This window comes from Stegostoma tigrinum, chromosome X (assembly GCF_030684315.1).
Source record: "Stegostoma tigrinum isolate sSteTig4 chromosome X, sSteTig4.hap1, whole genome shotgun sequence".
NCBI classification, from domain to species: domain Eukaryota; kingdom Metazoa; phylum Chordata; class Chondrichthyes; order Orectolobiformes; family Stegostomatidae; genus Stegostoma; species Stegostoma tigrinum.
In genome coordinates, this window is record NC_081404.1 from 13,236,848 (window position 1) to 13,258,139 (window position 21,292).

At 48.1% G+C, this 21,292-nt stretch overlaps 1 protein-coding gene across 3 annotated transcripts in view; it reads left to right on the plus strand.

Annotated features, from left to right (window-relative positions):
* Positions 1 to 12,486: 12,486 nt before the first annotated feature.
* LOC125448246 (transmembrane protein 198-like) overlaps positions 12,487 to 21,292 on the plus strand; it is a 109,710-nt gene continuing 100,904 nt past the window's right edge. For all 3 annotated transcript variants that reach the window (XM_059643480.1, XM_048523393.2, XM_048523392.2), the window contains exon 1: positions 12,487 to 12,792. The gene's annotated coding sequence lies outside the window, so the exon portion shown is untranslated. The remainder of the gene's footprint in view (positions 12,793 to 21,292) is intronic.

Sequence of the window (21,292 nt, forward strand, 5' to 3'; positions counted from 1 at the left end):
CTGAGCGGAGGTCATTAAGGGCAGTTCCTTTTGTGACAATCAGCTCTGGATACCTCCCCCACCCCTTGCTTTAACATCACAGATGCCTGGCAACACCGTCGCTATTTTTTCAAGATGTAAAATAATTGCAATTCAGTTTGCTGCTTATTTACCCAATCTGTGAGGAAAACAAACTAAACAGGCTGTGTTAAAAGTCCACACCTCCCCTGCCTTCTACACAAATTAATGGCCAACTGGCTCCATCCTTCCTGATTTCTGCAGGTTTTGGGGCCACAGGAAAGAAAAGGACCCCACCCTCTTCAGAGAGAGTGATCCGACCCAATTAAAGCTTTTCAACTCCTGTCCTGGGATGTCTTGGAAACTCTTTAAAGTGAAGATGCCAAGGTTGCAATCCTACATTGCACGAATCCTGTGTATTTTTGTGATGTGCCTGTTGAACAGACCATCCTGCCTGTCCCTACCTCCTCACCTGCTCCATTCAGAGCATTGAGGGGTGAGTGCTTGACAAATGAACCCTTATCCTACTGGCAGACTCCCTGGACTGATTGGAGATTGTAAAAACTGCCCAGGGACGACACAGCGCGGAGCTGAGGGAACACAGCAGGCCGGGCAGCATCAGAGGAGCAGGAAAACTGACGTTTCAGGTGGGGACCCTTCTTCAGTAATGCTGAAGAAGAAATTTCTGAAGAAGGGCCCTGACCTGAAACGCCAGCTTTCCTGCTCCTCTGATGCTTGCTGCGTTCCTCCAGCTCCACGCTGTGTCGTCCCTGGGCTGATTGACCAATTGGTTTTCAGGTCATTCACATCACCCTGGACAGACATTAGGAACAAATTTACCACGTTAGCCTGAAACTGCTAAATTAATCACAAAGTTCGGAACATTTACCCTTCTTGCGGCTGGGTCCCTTGACCTTTCTCTTAGTCCTATTCAGTTTTCATTTAACATTTTTCTTTCTAATTAACTGACCCCCAATTCATTTTTAACTCCTTCTCCATTTTGGAAACTGGATTTCTTTTTTGTTTTTGAAGAAAAAGTTTGGAAACAACTTTCAAAGGGACTTTTCCAGTCGATAAAAAGCCAATGTTCTAAAGTTGCTGGAAAAACTCAGCAGGTCTGGCAGCATCTGTGAACAAAAAAAATCAGAGTTAATGTTTCGGGTCCGGTGACCCTTCCTCAGAAAGCTGTAGGCTTCGGGTGAGGTAGCTGGTTCAGAGGTTCTGTGTTCAACCTTTGAGCAGATCATCTGGACTGATAGTCCTAGCGCAGTCCGAAGCAAATGCTGCGCTGTCAGTTAAGATACTAAACAGAGTCCCTGGCTCCTCTCGTAGTTGGACAGAAGAGCAAGATTGTCTTGTTCCAACATCCTGGGCCAACATTTATCCCTCCGGCAACACTTAATAAACAACCAGATTCTCTGGTGAGATAGTAGGAACTGCTGATGCTGGAGAGTCTGAGATAACAAGGTGTAGAGCTGGATGAACACAGCAAGCATCAGAGGAGCAGGAAAGCTGACGTTTCGGGTCTGGGCCCTTCCGGTCATGACTGCATTCCAGTTTGTGGGAGCTTGCTGTGCACAGTTTTGTTTGCTGCATTTCCGTCATTGCCATGGGTACTGCATTTCAAAAGTGGCTGTCGCTCATCCCAGAATGCCTTGAGCTCATGAATGGCATGATGCAGATACTCACTGTTTCTTTCCCTCTCCTCCAATCAGAGCAGGGTCAACTTCTCTGTGAGGCTGGCGTAATTACTGCAGCGCCCATGGCAACCATCACTAGGAGACAGCCCATGTTCCCAGCAACCTGTTCCCCCCCAGATGCAAGCTGTTTGGCGCACATTTTGTTTGTTTTAAAGTATACGATAAGCTGCATTTAGAACAAAGGTGCTAACATCGGATCAGAAAATACAAATTGCTCTGGATGGTGATCAGAGATAATGGGAATTGCAGATGCTGGAGAATCCAAGATAATAAAATGTGAGGCTGGATGAACACAGCAGGCCAAGCAGCATCTCAGGAGCACAAAAGCTGATGTTTCAGGCCTAGACCCTGATGAAACACTCCACTCACATTGTCAGAAGTGTTCAGATATCATTTAGGCATTCGGGACGTAATGGCATAGGGGTGAATGGTAATGCGGAGGCCCCCAGGCTATAGCGCTGAGAATGTGAGTTCGAATCCCACCACGGCAGACGATGAAATTTGAATCCAATAAAAACCTGGAATAAAGTGCGAGCTAATAGCAACCATGTAACACCGTTGACCGTCAGATAAACCCATCTGGTTCACTAATGTCTTTGAGGGAAGGAAACTGCCATCCTTACCTGGTCTGGCCTACATGTGACTCCAGACCCACAGCAATGTGGTTGACTCTTAACTGCCCTCTGGGCAATTAGGGATGGGCAATAAATGCTGGCCTAGAATATTCCATGAACAAATTTCAGACAAAGAAAAACATCCTTCCCTCTCATACAATAATTACCCCGTAAGGACGTATAATTTTATATAAGCCTGTATGACATGCCTCGAGATCAGACAGGACAGCACCACAACAGGGTTGAATTCACTTGTGTACAGAAGGTTGAGGGAAGATCTCGTTGAGATATTGCAGACAATTACAGAATCTTACAATGAAAGGTAACAGAGAGAAACAATCTCTTCTGGTGTGTGTGGGACAGGCAGAGGGGGAAACTATGGGGAAAGCCAATTCAGAACCGCTGAAGGATGTACCCCTTCGCACTAAGGAGCTGGGATGCTCCCACCAAGCTAGCTCTCGAGGCTGGGGTTGGGGACGGCGCTGTGGAGGGTTGATGTGGCAGGGGTTGTGGTGAGAGGGGGCGGGGGCACTTGGTCGGAAATTTCATCGATTTTTGTGTGTTTCGTTAGATTGGAGCCAAGACGGGCATGTGGAGATACAGCTGTCATTGGACTGAATGGCAGAATAGGTTCAAGGGGCTGAATGGCCTCCCCTTGTTCCTACGATCCTTGGGGATAAATAATTCCACACCATATGTATCGCAAGTGGCAAAATGAGCCACCAGCAAGCTTTTGGAAAACAATGTGATAAAAGGCCGAAGAACAGTTTGAACAACACAGGGCTGCGTTAAACATCAGGGCAGGCCACACGAAAAACATGTGGGGTGTTATCCTTCAAACCCCCTTCATCAAACATTTAATATCATGGGAACAAATCCAGACAAAAGATTCTGCTGTATTAACTTCGACTGGGATATCCTTTAAAAGATCCTGTCCATCAGGGGAAGTGGCAACAGAAAGCAGAGGAGCGGCCACTTTTTGAGCAGAAAGAGTCAGGCTTCCAAAACAATTAGCTGGATCTGGTGCCAAATTACTCTTCACACCAACATGTGAGGTTTTCCAACAAATCCAGCTCCATATGGCAGGCATATGTTTTTTCTGAAGAAGGGTCTAGACCTGAAACGTCAGCTTTTGTGCTCCTAAGATGCTGCTTGGCCTGCTGTGTTCATCCAGCTTCACATTTTATTATCTCAGATCCTCCAGCATCTGCAGTTCCCATTATCTCCATATGGTAGGAACACCGGTTCTGAGGAACAAAAAATTGAGCCTTGGCTTTGCCCAGGGATAGGAAGGCCTGAGATGGAGCTCTCTAGTGTAGTATCAGTTGCTTCTTTAAACCCTGTTAGATACCTCAGGAACCATTCTATACAATAGGAGGGGCAACGCATAGAGTCATACAGCACAGAATCAAACCCTTTGGTCCAACCAGTCCACGCCGAACACAGTCCCAAACTAAACTAGTCCCACCTGGCCCGTATCCCTCCACACATTTCTTATTCATGTATTTCTTCAAATGTCTTTTAAATGTTGTAACTGTACCCACAACTCCCACTTCCTCTGGATGTTCATTCCAAACACAAACAGCTCTTAAAAACATTGTCCCTCAGATCTTTTTTAAATCTTTCTCCTCTCACTTAAAAATATAACCCCTTGTCTTGAAATTCCCCATGCTAGGGAAAATACACCAGCTGTTTACCTAACCTAAACCCCTCATGATTTTATAAACGTCTATAGGTCACCCCTCAACCTCCTACGCTCCAGTGAAAATAGTCCCAGCCTATCCAGCCCGTCTCTTTAACTCGAACCTTCCATTCCTGGCAACATCCTGGTAAATCTTTTCCGAGCCCTCTCCGGCTTAATAACATCCTGTAATAGGGTGACCAGAGCTGCACATAGTATTCCAGAAGAGGCCTCACCAACGTTCTGCACAACCTCAACATAAGGTTTGAGCGACTATGGCAAGTGTACCGAGTATCTTCTTAATCACCCTGTCTCCATGTGATATAAACTTCAGAGAATTATGTCCCTGCGCCCCTAGGTCCCTCTGTCTTGCAACACTCCCCAAGGCCCTACTATTAATTGTATAAACCCTATTCTTGTTTGTTTTACCAAAATGCAACACATCACATTTACCCAAATTAAAAGCCTATTTGCCGCTCTTCAGCTCATTGGCCCAATTGATCAAGATCTTTTTGTAATCTTAGACAAACTTCTTCACTGTCCACTCTCCCACCAATTTTGGTAGCATCCACAAATGTATTACCCATGCTTTCTATATTCTCACCTGAATCGTTCAGAAAATTGAACCAACTAAAGTGGACCCAGTGCCCATCCCTATGGATCAACGCAGGTCACATTTCAGATCTTCCAGCTTCATCTCTAACCAAGCAGCGACAGACTGTAATCTACAAACTGTTAACACTCTTATCTGTGGTATTAAACAGAATAAATGAAGGTTTTGTGACAGAGAGTTACAAGAAATCTTTTTTAAAAATCATTCATTGGATCACTAGCAAGGCCAACTTTTATTGCCCATCCATAATTGTCCAGAGAGTGGGCCTGGAGTCACATGTAGACCAGACCAGGTAAGGATGGCAGATCTCCTTCACTAAAGTGAACCGGATGGGGTTTTTCCTCCCATAACAATCAATGGTTTCATGGCCAGCATTGGACTCTTAATTGTGGTTTTGTTTTATTAAATTCACATTCTGCCATCTGCGATCTAGGTTTTCAACCAGAACATTACCTGAGTTTCTGGATTAATTGACCAGCAATAATATCACTAGGTTATCGCCTCCCAACTGCACAGAAACAGGCCATTTAGCCCAGATGATTTCTACCAGTGTTCAAGCTCCAAATCCCCCTTCTCCCACTGCTTGTTCACCTCAGCCCATCAGCATGTTTCCCTGGATCTTTCTCCCTCGCCACATTGACGAAGAGCGAATGCTAGCTCTTCTGAGAAAGATGTATTGAACATTAGCTCTTTTTTTCTCTCCTGGTAGATGTGCTGCGTTGCTCCAGCACTTTCAGTGTGTGTTTCAGATCTCCAACATCCGCAATATTTGGCTTTTATTTGAAAGCTAGCTGTGATTAACCCCCCCAAAAATGGCTGTCAGCATCATGTCATACAGCACAGAAGCAGACCCTCCGGCCCAACCAGTCCATGCTGACCATAATCCCTAACTACGTTACGTATATCCAAGGCTGAGATAGAGATTCTCTTTTTGTAAATCAGGAAGGGATTGGTGGGTAAGAGGGGAAAGCCAGCAAGGTGATACTGAGGATGATCAGATTAACCACGATCTCATCGAATGGTGGAGGAGACGTGAGGGGCTGAGCAGCGTCTTTTGGCACCTGTGTGAGCGACAGGAATTTAGTGAGGAGTGCAGATGTCTCAGGAGAAGTAGGACAAAGTTGCCATACTCCCAAAGGGCCATAGGGCTGCTCTCGCATTAGAGAGAGATGTCTGGTGGAGGGGGGGGGGGGTGGTGCGGTTAACCTGATGGTTGCTATGCCTCAGGTGAGGGGAGAGGTCGAGAAGGTGAGGCCTTCATTGTAACCTCAGCCAGTCCAGGAATTAGAATCATTCAATCCCCACAGTGCGCAAGCAGGCCATTCGGCCCATCAAGTTCACACCTCCGAAGAGCATCCAGCCCAGTTCACCCCCCCCCCCGCCCCATTCTATCCCTGTAACCCTGCATTTCCCATGGCCAATCCACCTAACCTGCACACCTTTGGACTGCGGGAGGAAACCGGAGCACCCGGAGGAAACCCACACAGACACAGGGAGAATGTGCAAACTCCGCACAGACAGTCGCCCGAGGGTGGGTCCCTGGCATCGTGAGGCAGCAGCACTAACCACTGAGCCGCCCATAAATTGAACCCATGCTGTTGGCATCGTTCTGCATCACACACCAACCTGTTGAGCCAACTGAGCTAACTGGCTCCCAGAGCAAAGCACTTGACAGGAAAAGAAATTTCGAAGAAATGATGGGGTGATTCATGACCTGAGTGTGCACAGCAATGTTGAGAAGCAAGAGATAAAGTTGTGCCAACAGGGGTGGCTCAGTGGTTAGCCCTGCAGCCTCCCGGCGTCAGGGACCCAGGTTCGATTCCAGCCTCGGGCGACCGTCGGTGTGGAGTTTGCACATTCTCCCCATGTCTGCGTGGGTTTCCTCCCACAGTCCGAAGATGTGCAGGTTTAGCCATGGGAAATGCAGGGTTATTGGGTGGGATGCCCTTGGATGGTCAGTGTGGGCTAGATGGGCTGAATGTCCTGCTTCCACACCATGGGGATCTGACAAAAAAACGATGCTGCTCACTCCCTGTCCATCCTTGTGTGGGATTAGGTTAAAGGATGTGTGGGTCCTCCTGAACTGAGATAAGCAACCGATGGAGAGCAAGGGGCCCTTCACTGTAAAACAGGGACATGGCAGACCATCGCTCCAGATATGAACTGGATGTATGCACTCTGTACAGTCAGTACAATTAAAACAAAAACTCATTGTGTGACATCAGTTTGATATTTCCACATGAGATGTTACATTCTGCTGCCATTCACTGAGCAGGCTGCTGAATGACACCAGCAGCAGAGCTGTATTTGGGCAAACTATCTGATATGCAAGCGAAATATAAACTGACTCAGAGGCCCTTCCCCACCCTGTCACTGTTCAACAGTTAACCAACCCAAATGTGTCTGTTTTAACAGGCAGAAATGGTGTTCTGGCCTGGGTGGGGGTTGGGGAGGAGATTGGCTCAATGTGCACAGAGTTACAGTTCTCCCTCCCTGTCAGCAGCTGCTGACTGACAAAGCACAAGGAGGGACGCACTACACAGTCAGCCAGACCCTGTGTGAGGATGGAGTCGCCCTATCACCCAGGGTAAAAATTCAGTGCCTCCTCCTCTTGCCGACAGGCCGCAGCGATAAAAAATGGCATTCAAATTGGGAGAAGTTAAAGGAATATCCATCAAAGGACATTTGGAATGCTGCGTGCAATTCCGGTCTTCCTGCTGTGGGAAGGATGTTGTGAAACATGAAAGGGCTTAGAAAAGATTTACAAGGATGTTGCCAGGCTTGGAGGGTTTGAGCTTCAGGGAGAGGCTGGGGCTATTTTCCCTGGATGGTCGGAGGCCAAGGGGTGACCTTATAGAGGTTTATAAAATCATGAGGGGCATGGATAGGATGAATAGTCAAAGTCTTTTTACCCTCCAAAGCTAGAGGGCATAAGTTTAAGGTGAGAGGGGAAAGATTTAAAAGGGACCTGAGGGGGCAACTTTTTCACACAGGGGGTGGTGCGTGTGTGGAATGAGCTGCCAGACGGAGTGGTGGAGGCTGGTACAATTACAGCATTTAAAAGGCATCTGGATGGATACATGGATAGGAAGGGTTTGGAGGGATATGGGCCAAATACTGGCAAATGGGGCCAGATTCATTTAAGATAGCTGGTCGGCATGGACAAGGTGGACCGAAGGGTCAGTTTCCCTGCCATACAGCTCTATGACTCTAATTTTCCCAAATGTACGACTTGCAGCTGTGCATAGGCAGTATTGTGTACTGTCTCTGTCATAAAACTCAATGTGTTCACGTACAACATTTATAATGGGGGACCGTCTGTCCCATATGCTGAACAGCAATAAATTTTACGTAGCCACTTCAATGCAGCCAGAGATTTCAAGGGCTGTCATCACAGAAAGTTGTGGCACCAGAGGATATTGGGACAAGGAGACAGAAGGCCAAAGGGTTTTAAGCAGTGTCTTAACATGAACGAGAGAGCGGAGAGGTGTAGGGACAGAATTCCAGAGCTCTGTTTGGGATCCGGTGTCCAGAATGAACGGCTTGTGGGCTCTCTGGAGATAACTGATGTCTCTCCTACTCCCTACAGGGGAGCATTGGGAGAGTCACTGACCTGTAGCACAAGAACTGGCCTCGGTGCGCTTTATAAAGGAACGTCGGGGGTGGAGGGGTTACACTCTCGCAGCAGTTTTGCTTCAACCCAGCGGGTTTGAAAGGAAAGTCAGCGAATGTAGGAAGCAGCCATTCAGCCTGTTGGTCCCTGCTCCGCTGTTGAAGTTGATGCCGATGGTTCTTGTCAGTTGGAGAGCATTGGCCCTGACCTGCTGCTGACCTCACGCTTTCCTTCGAAATGGCCAGGAATTACATGGAACATGCAGCACAGAAACAGTCCACTCAGCCCATCACGTCTGTACTAGTGCTTATGTCCGACATGAGACTCCTCCTGCCCCATTTCATTCCCAACCCTCTGTGGGAAAACACTTCTCCTGAATTCCCAATTGAACAGACGCTATCTTACATCAATGGCCTCTCATTTTGGATACCCCCACGAGTGGAAACAAAAATTGTTTGCCCAACCTCAGTCGAAAACCAAAACGAAGCTGATTGACAAATTCCTCGGTCAAGTACACTTGGAGCCCATACTGTACGTGATGGGTTTTGAGTTACCCACATGATTTGTCTGATGTAACGATCCTCCATTCACTCTGTTTAGCTAGCCAGGTAACCCTGCTTGCTTCGGAGGCTCTGTTACAATTTCAGGCAGAAGGACTGTTTGCTGCCGTCTGTGCAGCCTCTGATCACAGAAGCCCTACAAGGCGGAAGCAGGCCATTCGGCCCATCAGGTCCACACTGTCCCTCCGAAGATCATCCCAATCCACTCCCCTATCCTTGCATTTCCCATGACTAATCCACCAACTCTGCACATCCCTGGGCCCTATGGGACAATTTAGCACGGCCAACCCACCCTAACCCGCACATCCCTGGGCACTACGGGACAAATTCCCATGGCCAATCCACCCTAACCTGCACATCCCTGGGCACTACGGGACAATTTAGCACGGCCAATCCACCCTAACCTGCACATCCCTGGGCACTATGGGACAATTTAGCACGGCCAATCCACCCTAACCCGCACATCCCTGGGCACTATGGGACAATTTAGCACGGCCAACCCACCCTAACCCGCACATCCCTGGGCACTACGGGACAAATTCCCATGGCCAATCCACCCTAACCCGCACATCCCTGGGCACTACGGGACAAATTCCCATGGCCAATCCACCCTAACCTGCACATCCCTGGGCACTACGGGACAATTTCCCACGGCCAATCCATCCTAACCCGCACATCCCTGGGCACTATGGGACAATTTAGCACGGCCAATCCACCCTAACCTGCACATCCCTGGACTGTGGGAGGAAACCAGAGCAAACAGGAATCCCACGCAGACATGGGAGAACATCCAATCTCCACTGTTTGCTGGATAAATAGACTGCTCATTATAAAGGCATAAACTAGGCTGTTTTTGACATAAATTTTGCGCCACCTCACAGTGGTAAAGAGAAACTGTACACTCACATCGCATTTCCCACAACCTCAGGATGTCACAAAGTGTTTCTGGAGTATAGTCACTGCTCTAACATATAGGCAGCAATTTGCCCCCAGCAAGCTCCCACAAACTGCAAAGAGCTAATGATCATCTATATTATTAAGTTGGAGAGGGGTCAGAAGAGATTTACCAGGATGTTGCTGGGCATGGAAGGTTCGCGATATCAAGGAAGGCTGGAGAGGCTGCGACTGTTCTCACTGGAGCGTAGGAGGTTGAGAGGAGACCTGATAGAGGCTTATAAAATAATGAGGGTATAGGTAGAGTTAATGGTAGGTTGGTAGGTATCTTTTCCCTAGGATGGGGGATTTCAAGACTAGGGGGCACATTTTTAAGGTGAGAGGAGGGAGATATAGAAAAGACATGAGGGGCAATTTTTTTGCACAAAGGGTGGTTTGTGTGTGGAATGAACTTCCAGAGGAAGTGGTGGATGTGGGTACAGTTACAGCATTTAAAAGACATTCAGATAGGTACATGAATAGGAAAGGTTTGGAGGGATATGGGCCAGGAGCAGGCAGGTGGGACTGGTATAGTTTGGGATTATAGTCAGCATAGACTGAAGAGTCTATTTCTGTGCTGTATTCTTTTTCATTCATTCATGGGATGAGGGTGTCACTGACCAGGCAGCATTTATTGCCCATCCCTAATTGCCCAGAAGGCAGTTCAGAGTCAACCACATTGCTGTGGGTCTGGAGTCACATGTAGACACAGACCAGATAAGGATGGCAGTTTCCTTCCTTCAAGGACATTAATGAACCAGGTGGTGTTTTTTCAACAATGGATTCATGGTCATCATTAGATTCCTAATTCCAGGTATTTTATTGAATTTAAATTCCTGCCATGGTGGGATTTGAACCCAGGTCCCCAGTACATTAGCCGGGTCTCTGGATTAACAGTCCAGTGATAATACCACTAGGCCATCACCTCCTCCTACGGCTGTATGGTCTCGGGGATATAACATTCGGACTGAGTACCAAGGGAGGACATTCATACCCTTCTTCAGTTAATGCCATGGGGTCTTTTATACCCACCTGTGAGGGCACATGGGGTCTCAACTTGACACCACATTCAAAGGGTACCACCGTTAGTAGTGCAGTGTTACCTCAGTCCTGCAGTGAATGTGTCAGCTGGCACCATGCAGTCAAATCCTAGAGTCTGCAGCCTGTTGTCTCAGAGGTGACAGTGTTGAGCCAAAAGGTGAACGTAGAGAGGGCTCTGGGCATTGATGGCCCTGTAACTCCAAACGCCAGCTGGTGCTTTATTTTGAAGTAGAGATCGGAGGATTGAAACTTGATAGCAACGGAGCTGAAGTCAAGATTAAAGCACAGTTTCCAACAAGCAATAATGTTTGAAAGGAATTCTTATTGGGGAACTATTAACTCGTTCCTCTCCATGGAACTGACATGGCTCAACATGTAGATGATGTGTTTTATTTATTGGCGAAAGTGCCTGAAAATGTCAGACAAATGGGACATGTCGAGGAAATAAAAAGCCCCAAAGTGACACTTGCAATTAAAATGCTGGGCAATTAAATGGGAATGAGGAATGTTTGTGCAAAACAATCTCAACCTTTTCTTTTTGAAGTCAAACAGGAAGGATTACTTTCCAGGGATTTACCACTGGCCAGTGGATGGTAAGTTATCAGCGTAGGTATCCATGAAGGATTTCACTCTCTCTCTCCCTTCACTGGCCAGCTCCATTGGTAGAGTCTGGAAGTGAGATCATTGCGAGCTGGGAGTGTAGGGGGAAAAATTCAAATTCAGTCTGCGAGGGAGAACTGGCAGTCCTGAAAGAGGGGCTATTTCGTCAAGGAGAGAGAGAGAGAGAGAGAGAGAGAGAGAGAGAGAGAGGAAGTGGTGAGGGAGACAGAAGCGGTGGTGAGGGAAAGATTGCGGGGGGAGAGAGTGAGGAGGTGAAGGAAAGAGTGAGGGGGAGTGAGGGAGAGAGTGAGGCAGCAGTGAGGGACGGGGAGAGAGTGAGGGTGAGTGAGAGTGAGGGGGCGGTGAGGGGGGTGGGAGAGTGAGGCGGCGGTGAGGGGGGTGGGAGAGGGAGGGGGAGTGAGGGTGAGTGAGTGAGAGAGAGAGAGTGAGGAGGTGGTGAGGGTGAGAGAGACAGGGAGGAGTTGGTGAGAGTGGGGGATAGAGGGAGAGGGCGGTGAGGGTGGGGGAGAGAGGGAGGAGGCGGTGAGGGAGGGGGAGAGAGTGAGGAGGCGGTGAGGGAGGGGGAGAGAGTGAGGAGGTGAGGGAAAGAGTGAGGGTGAGTGAGGGAGGGAGAGAGTGAGGCAGCAGTGAGGGACGGGGAGAGAGTGAGGGTGAGTGAGAGTGAGGGGGCAGTGAGGGAGGGGGAGAGGGAGGGGGAGTGAGGGTGAGGGAGGGGGAGAGGGAGGGGGAGTGAGGGTGAGTGAGAGAGAGAGTGAGGAGGTGGTGAGGGTGAGGGAGACAGGGAGGAGTTGGTGAGAGTGGGGGATAGAGGGAGAGGGCGGTGAGGGTGGGGGGGAGAGGGAGGAGGCGGTGAGGGAGGGGGAGAGAGTGAGGAGGCGGTTTGGGTGAGGGAGGGGGAGAGAGGGACGGGAGGGGGAGAGAGGGACGGGGTGGTGAGGGAGGGGGAGAGAGGGGGCGGTGAGAGTGAGGGAGAGAGTGAGGAGGCGGTGAGGGGGGGAGGGACAGTGAGGGAGGGGGCGGTGAGGGAGGGGGAGAGAGGGAGGGGGTGGTGAGGGAGAGAGGGAGGGGGCATGAGGGTGAATCAGAGTGAATGACAGAAAGGGGGAGGGCAGTTTGAAGCACAGCCAGTGTGTGTGTGAGAGAGAGCAAACTGCTGAGTGCCGGAACTGACATTCAAACAGACTGAGGGAGGAAACAGTTAAATGCCAAACTGCAGCAGGCAGTGAGTGAGTGAGTGAGTGAGTGAGTGAGGAGTGTATATCTGCGCTCAGCTCTGAGAGTCTGTTGCAGTTTCTTCAAAGGCCGTGGATCCCAGTATCTGATTCCCAAGTTCGGGAAAAGTTTGGGGAATTGTGCAGAGATTTTCACCCGACTCTATGGCTCCAGCTCACAAGTGTTGAGGCGCTGCTGCTTTGGAAGGTGAGTAAGGAGCGTGGTCGCTGCTTTTGTCCGCGGTTTGCATGGGGCAGGGGTGACAGGATGAAACTTTGACCCCCCCCCACCCCCCCACCCCCGCTACAGCAGTGCCCTGAACTCCTGGAGTTCTCCTTTACTCTGTCTACACAGTCCAGGGCTCTTCCAGGGAAAACCCTGTTTCTGGGGCGGTTTGAGGGGGATGGGGGAAAGGCTCGGTTTGTAGAACAGTAATTCCGGCTACAGTTCCTGTTTTATAAGGGAACGCGGCTGGGAAGGAAAGCCGCAGCCAAAATATAAAGGCACTTCACATTGTTGTTTGAGTATGGGGACCTCACTCCCCTGTGAGAGGCTGGGGCAGTCTGAACCCATAGGAACAGCAAGGTGATTCAGGATTCGCCACCCCTTTATCCAATGAAGTATCTGTGGATATGGCACTGTGCCCAAGGTGGTGCCTGGGCCAGAGTGCAAGCTTGGCTTGAAAAGGAATATCTTGGAAATCTTATAAAAGTAGATTACACTAATATTAAGGTGAAGTTGGTTGGGCCTGAACTCATTGGATTTTAAAAGAACAAGGAGGAACCTTATTGAAACACACCAGATTCTTAGGGGATTTGACGGGGTGGATGTGGAGAGGTTGTTTCTCCTTGTGGGAGAGTCTACGGCCAGAGGGCATCACCTCAGAGTGAGGGTTTGCACATTTAGGACAGGGATATCGAGGAGCTTCTTCTCAGAGAGGGGATTCTTTCCCACAAAAGGCTGTCAAGGCAGGGTCATTCAGCCTATTCAAGGCCGAGATAGACAGATTTTAATCAACAAGGGAATAGGCAGGAAAGTGGAGTCGATGATCAGATCAGCTATGATCTTATTGGATGACAGAACATACTTGAAGGGCCGAATGGCCTACTTCTACTCCTACATCCTCTGGTCTTATTAAATCAAATCCATTCCCTTCCCTGGCTGTATCCAAGGCAACCTGTAATGGATGCAAAAGTATCTTTCTTCTTGTTCAGGAGACTGATTGACAACGTGGATTCTGTCTGATGTGCTTTCCTATCCAATTCACAAGCATGAACACAGATTTGGGAAGGACAGGAACCATTCAGCCCATCTACCTATCCTTCAATTTCAAACAATAACATCCATCTCAATAGCTCTTCTTGAGAAAACCCAACCTTGCCTCAGGATATAGTTCAGATATTGAGCAGTTTATGTGACAAAAGGCCGCATTTGTCGGATGTAGACTTATCTTCCCCAATTACTCTGATCTTGGTGTAATCTTCCTTCAGAAGGATCTGTCTAGTACATTGGCTCTTCGAGGTGACCATGGCTTTGTAACTTCATCTCAGAATGTGAGTTACCCACGAGCGGGGTCAGGTTGACCTCCTGGGTCTTTCCGAGTCTCCTTCCCAGTGTCCGTCCAAGCAGCACCACTGCCAATGGTGATAGCTGTGGCACTGCTGTTGGCAGTGCCATTGGCAGTGCCAGCGATAGCAGTGCCATTGGCAGTGGTGCTGATGACACATCCAGAAACACCCAGCACTTGTGCCCAGCCAACAGCACAAATCCCACCTTGCCTATATCTAAACGTCTTGTTGTGAGGAGCTCTATCAAAAAAATGAACTCAAAGTCCTGAGTCACAGCTCATTCTGTGCAGCGATGTTAGTTTTCGGAGAGGAACACTTTGTTCAGTCAGTGTGCACTGATTGAAATTGTTAGTGGGTGTGACTTTTCGGGAACTGAACTAACATTTGACATTATGGAACCAGTGATTATTCAGCACTAACAGTGTTTGTTTCTAGACGGGAACTTTGTTTTCTGAAAAGCTTCGAGCGGGGCAAGTACTTTGACAAGGCAAAGGAACCCAGGCATTGATATGAAGCTGAGCTGGTCACTGGAAGTGTTCGAAAAATATGGTGAGATACATTGTGATCATAGAGCTGCTGATTAGTTTAACTGGAAACTTGGCCCCTGGAGCACTTTACCCTTCGTTTTACAAAGCAACAAGATTAGAAGCAGTCTGTACAATGAGTGAGGATTACCAGTTGCTGTCTGGTGCTGTAAGAATAAACTTGGCATAGGTTCTGCAAGTTTTCTCAATTGTCTTCTGCTCTTTTGAGACCATGTCACATTTGGCAATGTTCCTTTCAATTGACTTGGGGCACTTTAATGATGCGAAGGTGCTACATTAATGGAAATTGTTGCTGGCTGTAGTCAGACTTTCAGTACTCCGGTTTTGATTTTTCGTTCTGTGTTTGCAAGTTTACCGTTCATCTGCACCCCCCCCCCCCCCACCCCCCAAATGGTACTAACTAGTGCTGAGATTGCTCAGTGACTGGCACTTGAGACCCAGAATGATGCCCCCGGGTCTGTGATTAGTCCTGCCAGCTCACCACTACGGTCAACACCTGGGATGATAATGTGTATAAGGGAAAAACAAGTCTGTCTCAGTATAGGATGGAAAATGCTCTGGTTTTGCGATTTCAGAAAAAGACTGTTGTTACAGATTTGAACCATTTAACGTTCAAAGCCACATCCAGCAGGAGAAACTGAAATTAAACTTCTGTTCGAAAATAGGGAAAGCAAAATTGTTTATGCATTGAGGAGACTGCAGGACCTCAAGACCTGCGTCATGTTGTTGGGATTCCTGCCTGGGATTTATTTTGTTAGACTCACCAAGTTGTACAGCATGGAAACAGACCCTTCGGCCCAACCAGTCCATGCTAACCGTAATCCCAAACTAAACCAGTCCCACCTGCCTGCTCCTGGCCCATATCCCTCCAAACCTTTCCTATTCATGTACTTATCCAAACGTCTTTTAAATGTTGTAACTGTGTCCACATCCGCGTGATTAGAAGATAGAACATTACAGTGCAGTACAGGCCCTTTGGCCCTCGATGTTGTGCCGACCTCTGAAACCAATCTGAACCCCATCTAACTGACACTATTCCATTATCATTCATATGTTTATCCAATGACCATTTAAATGCCCTTAAAGTTGGTGAGTCTACTACTGTTGCAGGCAGGGCATTCCACGCCCCTTACTACTCTCTGAGTAACGAGCCTACCTCTGACATCTGTCCTATATCTATCACCCCTCAATTTAAAGCCATGTCCCCTCATGCTAGCCATCACCATCCGAGGAAAAAGGCTCTCACTGCCCACCCTATCTAATCCTCTGATCATCTTGTATGTCTCTATCAAGTCACCTCTTAACCTTCTCTCCAACGAAAACAGCCTCAAGTCCCTCAGCCTTTCCTCATAAGACCTTCCCTCCAGACAAGGCAACATCCTGGCAAATCTCCTCTGCACCCTTTCCAATGCTTCCACATCCTTCCTGTAATGGGGTGACCAGAACTGTACTCAATACTCCAAGATTAGCACGTTACAGCTCTTGTGGATTTGCGCCATTCTTTTGTGATGTTGTGGGGGGTTTCGGGGGGAGCAATGATTCTGACATTGTCACAGCGATTGTCCTCCCCACAACTCATCCCCTCCTCACAACTGCTTTGGCCAATCTTAGCCTCCTGACCTGAAAGTACTGACCGGAACATCGGAGCAGAGCCATCTTCCACCCTCTCGCTGAGCTGAGCCAACCATCCGCAGGAATACAGCAAGCAGCCACTGTTTTGCCATGGTCGGGGGAGGGGGTGGGAGAGCGGGTAGCAACTGTCGCCATTGCCCAACTGCCGCGTTGCTTCTGTGGGGAGACCTGGGAGGACTCCCTGAGTGAAACGGCGCTATACAAATGTAGCTGGCTGTTGTGTTTGATGGTCACATTTCAGTCAACAATTATTGAAGTATTGCCCACCTCGTTTTGTGCCAGTTTTAACACCCAAAATGTTGGCATTGGAGTGTGATGAGTATTTTGTTGGCGGGGGGAGAGGGTCAGGCTTGAGGTTGGGGGTGAGGGGTTGAGGGAGGAATGGGGTCCTCTGCAGGTGGGAGGGCATTGAAGAAGACCATAAGCTTTTTGTTTGATTTAAGGCAGCACTTCATTTCCTGTTGACCTCAGTCCCTTCAGTCTGAGCAACGATAGTTGAGCTCAAGGAGAAACCCTTTCTGACAATTAGCAACAAAGACTGTTTAAGTTAAAAGGAAAACCTGGCTTTCAGATTGCTGCAGGGAACCTTAAAGAGACCAAGTGTTCCGAGAATTGATAGCTTTTATTCTACTCTATAACCAAACATGGCAGATGATACAAAAAAGCTTTTACCCTGAACTCAGGGGTCTAGGCCCGAAACGTCAGCTTTTGTGCTCCTGAGATGCTGCTTGGCCTGCTGTGTTCATCCATCCCCACACTTTGTTATCCCTCTTATCCTGAACTCCATTTTGTTTCAGAAAAGCTCTTGTTTGTCACTGTCCCCTGCGTTGGAGAAATTCAGTGCCCCAACTCTGAAATCTCCCTTTTCTCTGATTGCGTCGTCAATATATCTGTATGCTGTGGTTGGGCTATTCGGCTGCAGAGTGCATTGCTGTCGTCCATGATCCCAGGGTCTTCGCTGTAATGCACGAGCAGGAGCCGACCGCTGCTGTAACCCCGGGGCAGGGTTTGTATCGTGTGCCACCAGGCGCTACAGAGATGCAGAAGTAATTGACGGGAAGCATTCCAAGGAAGAGGGGCTTCGGTGAGGTGGGTCGATTGAAGGTTGACCTCAATGGAGGAGGAGAGAAACCCACAGGCCTCCTGAGGAAAGGGAAGGGAGTGGGGCGAGAGCAGGCTGCCCTGAGTGTGATGAGCTGAATGGCCTTCTCTCGCGCTGTGACCATCTTGTGGTTCAACTCGCAAGAAGCTTCTGTTAAAGGGTTGGAGGGTGAAGTTGTTTATTTTTGATCAAAGCAGATATTTTGAAGTCTAACCACCTGCCTGCTGCGAGAACAGTCGAGGACAGTGGTCATGAGGATGGACAATAACTCTTTTAGCTGTGGTTAAATTCTAACCATCAGCGAATTTGGAGAGGGTGGGGCTCATCCAATTAATGGTAGGGGTTTGGATTGTGTTGTGGAACAGAGGGACCTAGGGATTCAGGTACATAATTGTTTGAAGTTTGCATCACGTGTAGATGGGTGGTTTAGAAGGTGTTTGGCACACTTGCCTTCATCACTCAGACCTTTGAGATTAGGAGTTGGGACGTCATGTTGAGGTTGTACATGATGTTCATGAGGCATCTTCTGGAGCACTGTGTCCAGTTCTGAGCACCCAGTTACAGGAAGGATATTATTAAGCAGGAGAGGGTTCAGAAGAGATTTACCAGGGTGTTGCTGGGTATGGAAGGTTTGAGTTATAAAGAAAGGCTGGAGAGGCTGGGGGTTTCTTCACTGTAGTGTAGGAGGTTGAAGGGTGACCTTAGAGAGGTTTATTAAATCATGAAGGTTAGAGACAGAGTTAATGATAGTTGACTTTTCCCTAGGATGGGGGATTTTAAGACAAGGGGGCACTTTTTTTAAGGGGAGAGGAAAGAGATTTAAAAAAGATATGAGGGGCGTTTTTTTTTTACACAGAGGGTGGTTCATGTGTGGAATGAACTTCCAGAGGAAGTGGTGGATGTGGGTACAATTACAACGTATAAAAGACATTTGGATAAGTACATGAATAGGAAAGGTTTGGAGGGCTGTGGGCCAGGAGCAGGTGGGACTAGTTTAGTTTGGGATTATGGTTGGCATGGACTGGTTGGGCCGAAGGGCCTGTTTCTGTGCTGTATGACTGTATGAGAAAGTAACATGAGGAGTTGAGGGTCATGTGCAAACTGAACAGATGGAAGCAGACTTGCCTTTTCACCACCTTCCAAGGCCCTGGACACTCCTTCTGTGTGATCCTTGTTTGTTCAGCTCAGTGTCTGAGCAGTAGCTCAGTTGGTTGGACAGCTGGTTTGCAATGCAGAGTGATACTAACAGTGTGGGTTCAATTCCTGCACCAGCCGAGGTTACTGTGAAGGGCTCACCTTCTTGATCTCTCCCTCTGGTTAAGCTACCACCCGTCATCTCTTTCCTCCAGGGCTATGGTAAATTTACCTGTCCCAATATTAGCCCACTTTACAGTGCGGGTCCCTCATGCCTGCGCCGATACCAGCTCTTCAAACAAGCATCATTACCTACTGTCCATTTTCTGCCTTTTCCATGTTCCTCCGTGCACTATTTCTATCCAAACAACCATCCAATGTCTGAACTGAATCTCCCTCCATCACATTTCCGGGTGGAGCATTCCAGACCCTCACTACTTGCTGAGTGGAGAAGGGTTCCTTTCCTGAAATCACCCTTGCTTCATTAGCGCATCACTTGAAATCTATGCCCTCTTGTTCCTGATTTGATTTCATTTTGATTTGTTTTATTGTTGTCACATGTGTCTAAGTACAGTGAAAAGTTTTGTTTTGCATGCAATCTATGCAGATCATAGCAAACAAGGACATGCAGATCATAGAAGGCGTTTAGACAGAGCAGAACATACAAGGTTACCGCTGTGCAGGAGGCGTACCAAAGAAACACTGGCATTAGGTTTGAAATTTGAGAAGCATGTTCAGAAGGCAAATAACCGCGGGGAAGAAGCTGTTCTTGAATCTGTTAGTGCATGTGTTTAAGCTTTTGTATCTTCTACCTGATTGAAGAGGCTGGAAGAGATTATGAAAGTGGATGCTGGAAGTCTGAATCAAAAACCGAAATTGTTGCAGGGACTCCGCAGGTCTGGCAGCAAATGTGGAGAGAGAAACAGAGTGAGCGTTTCAAGTCTGGCATGACAGTACACCAGAACCCTCTCGTTATTGCCCCTTATCCGAGCGGGAACAGTCTGTCCCTATCCAGTTCCTGCTGATAATGTTGTAAACCTCTGTATCACATCTCCCAGCTGCCTTCTGTCTGAGGAGAGCAAGCCCAACTTCTTCAGTCTATCCTCATAACTGAAGTTTCTCATTCCTGGAATCATTCTCATCAATCATTTCCGCCTTCACATCCGAACTTGAGTTCTGTGCATTGCTTGCACTCTGCCCTAATTCCGTAAAAGTTTAAAAGATATTTGGATACGTACATGAATAGGAAAGGTTTGGAGGGATACGGGCCAGGAACAGGCAGGTGGGACTAGTCTAGTTTCGGCGTGGACTGTTTGGGCCGAAGGGCCTGTTCCTACGACTCTATGAGCTTGAAGTACAGCACCTCAGCTTTCTACTGGGCACTGGAAGACCCTGCTGGACTTAACACAATGTTTAGCAATTCCAGTCCTTAACACTGTCCCTTACTGTTTCATTTCTCTCCAGCAGCAAGTGTTGGTGAGTGATGGACAAGTGTATGAGGGGGTTTCCTGTCCCGGGCTGTGAAATAGCAGCACAGAGGCCAGTGGCCCATCACCAATTCACTCTTTCTTTATTTGCACACAATACACTGGCTGTGGTCAACCAGCTCGGAGTCAGTCCCTTGAACTGAGGAGACTCCCGTCCCCTGGTGAAATTGGTCAGCCAGGGCTTCCCCGATTGGGGTTGTTAACCTGGGCCAATCGTTGACGTCAGTCAGCCTGGTTCCAATCACTTCTGGGCTGTCGGATGGATCCTGGGTGATTGGAACAGCTTTAGGTTAGTTTTCTATTGTCCCTTTTGCTTTTGTCTGTTATTCGGCCACACCTCCTTACATTCTCCATCTGGTATCTCTGATATTCTCTTTCACCTCTGTCAGTCTTGCATCATCATCACTATAGTAAGTTCAGCATCTCCCCGCTCTCCAATTGATTAACAATCTCCTTTCTTTTTTAATCCTTAACTCTCGGCCTGGCCCTCTCTCCTTGACCCGGCTTCTTATACAAACGCTGTAAAACCTTCTCTCAAAGTGATCGATCTGGAGCTTTGGCCGTTACCATCCTGTCTCTGGATGACCAGCTAGGGGTTTCTGCTATTTTCTGGTTTTATTTTTGGATTCGCCGAATTCTCAATATTTTACTGTGACGGCAAATGATATCTCACTATCCCACTGCTTTGAAGTGTTGAGATGCACCATTAAAGGCAGACTGTCTGGGTGCGTAACGGCCTGGTACGGCAACTGCTCTGCTCAGGATCGTAAGAAACTACGGAAGGTGGTGTGCACAGGCCAGATCATTGCGGAAGCCAATCTTCCATCCACGGGCTCTGTTTACATGGCTCACTGCCGCGGAAAGGCTGCCAACATCATCAAAGACCCATCCCACCCTGGCAATGATCTCCTACAACTTCTTCCGTCAGGCAGAAGATACAGAAGCCTGAACACACACAGGTTCAGGAACAGCTTCTTCCTGGCCATTATTAGACTGATGAATGGACTTTCTACCTTCAAGAAATGTTGATCTCGCCTAGTGCACGCCCCTGTGCAGTGTAACCTGTATGCCTCTCTGTCTAAGCCCCCTACAATCAGTATACCCTTGTTTACTATGGTCTGCCTGCACTGCTCACAAACAAAGCTTTTCACTGTACTTAGGTACACATGACAATAAATCAAATCCAAAACCAAGCTGTCCAACTCGAGAATGGCTTGTGAAGGTTTTGCGAAGTGCAAG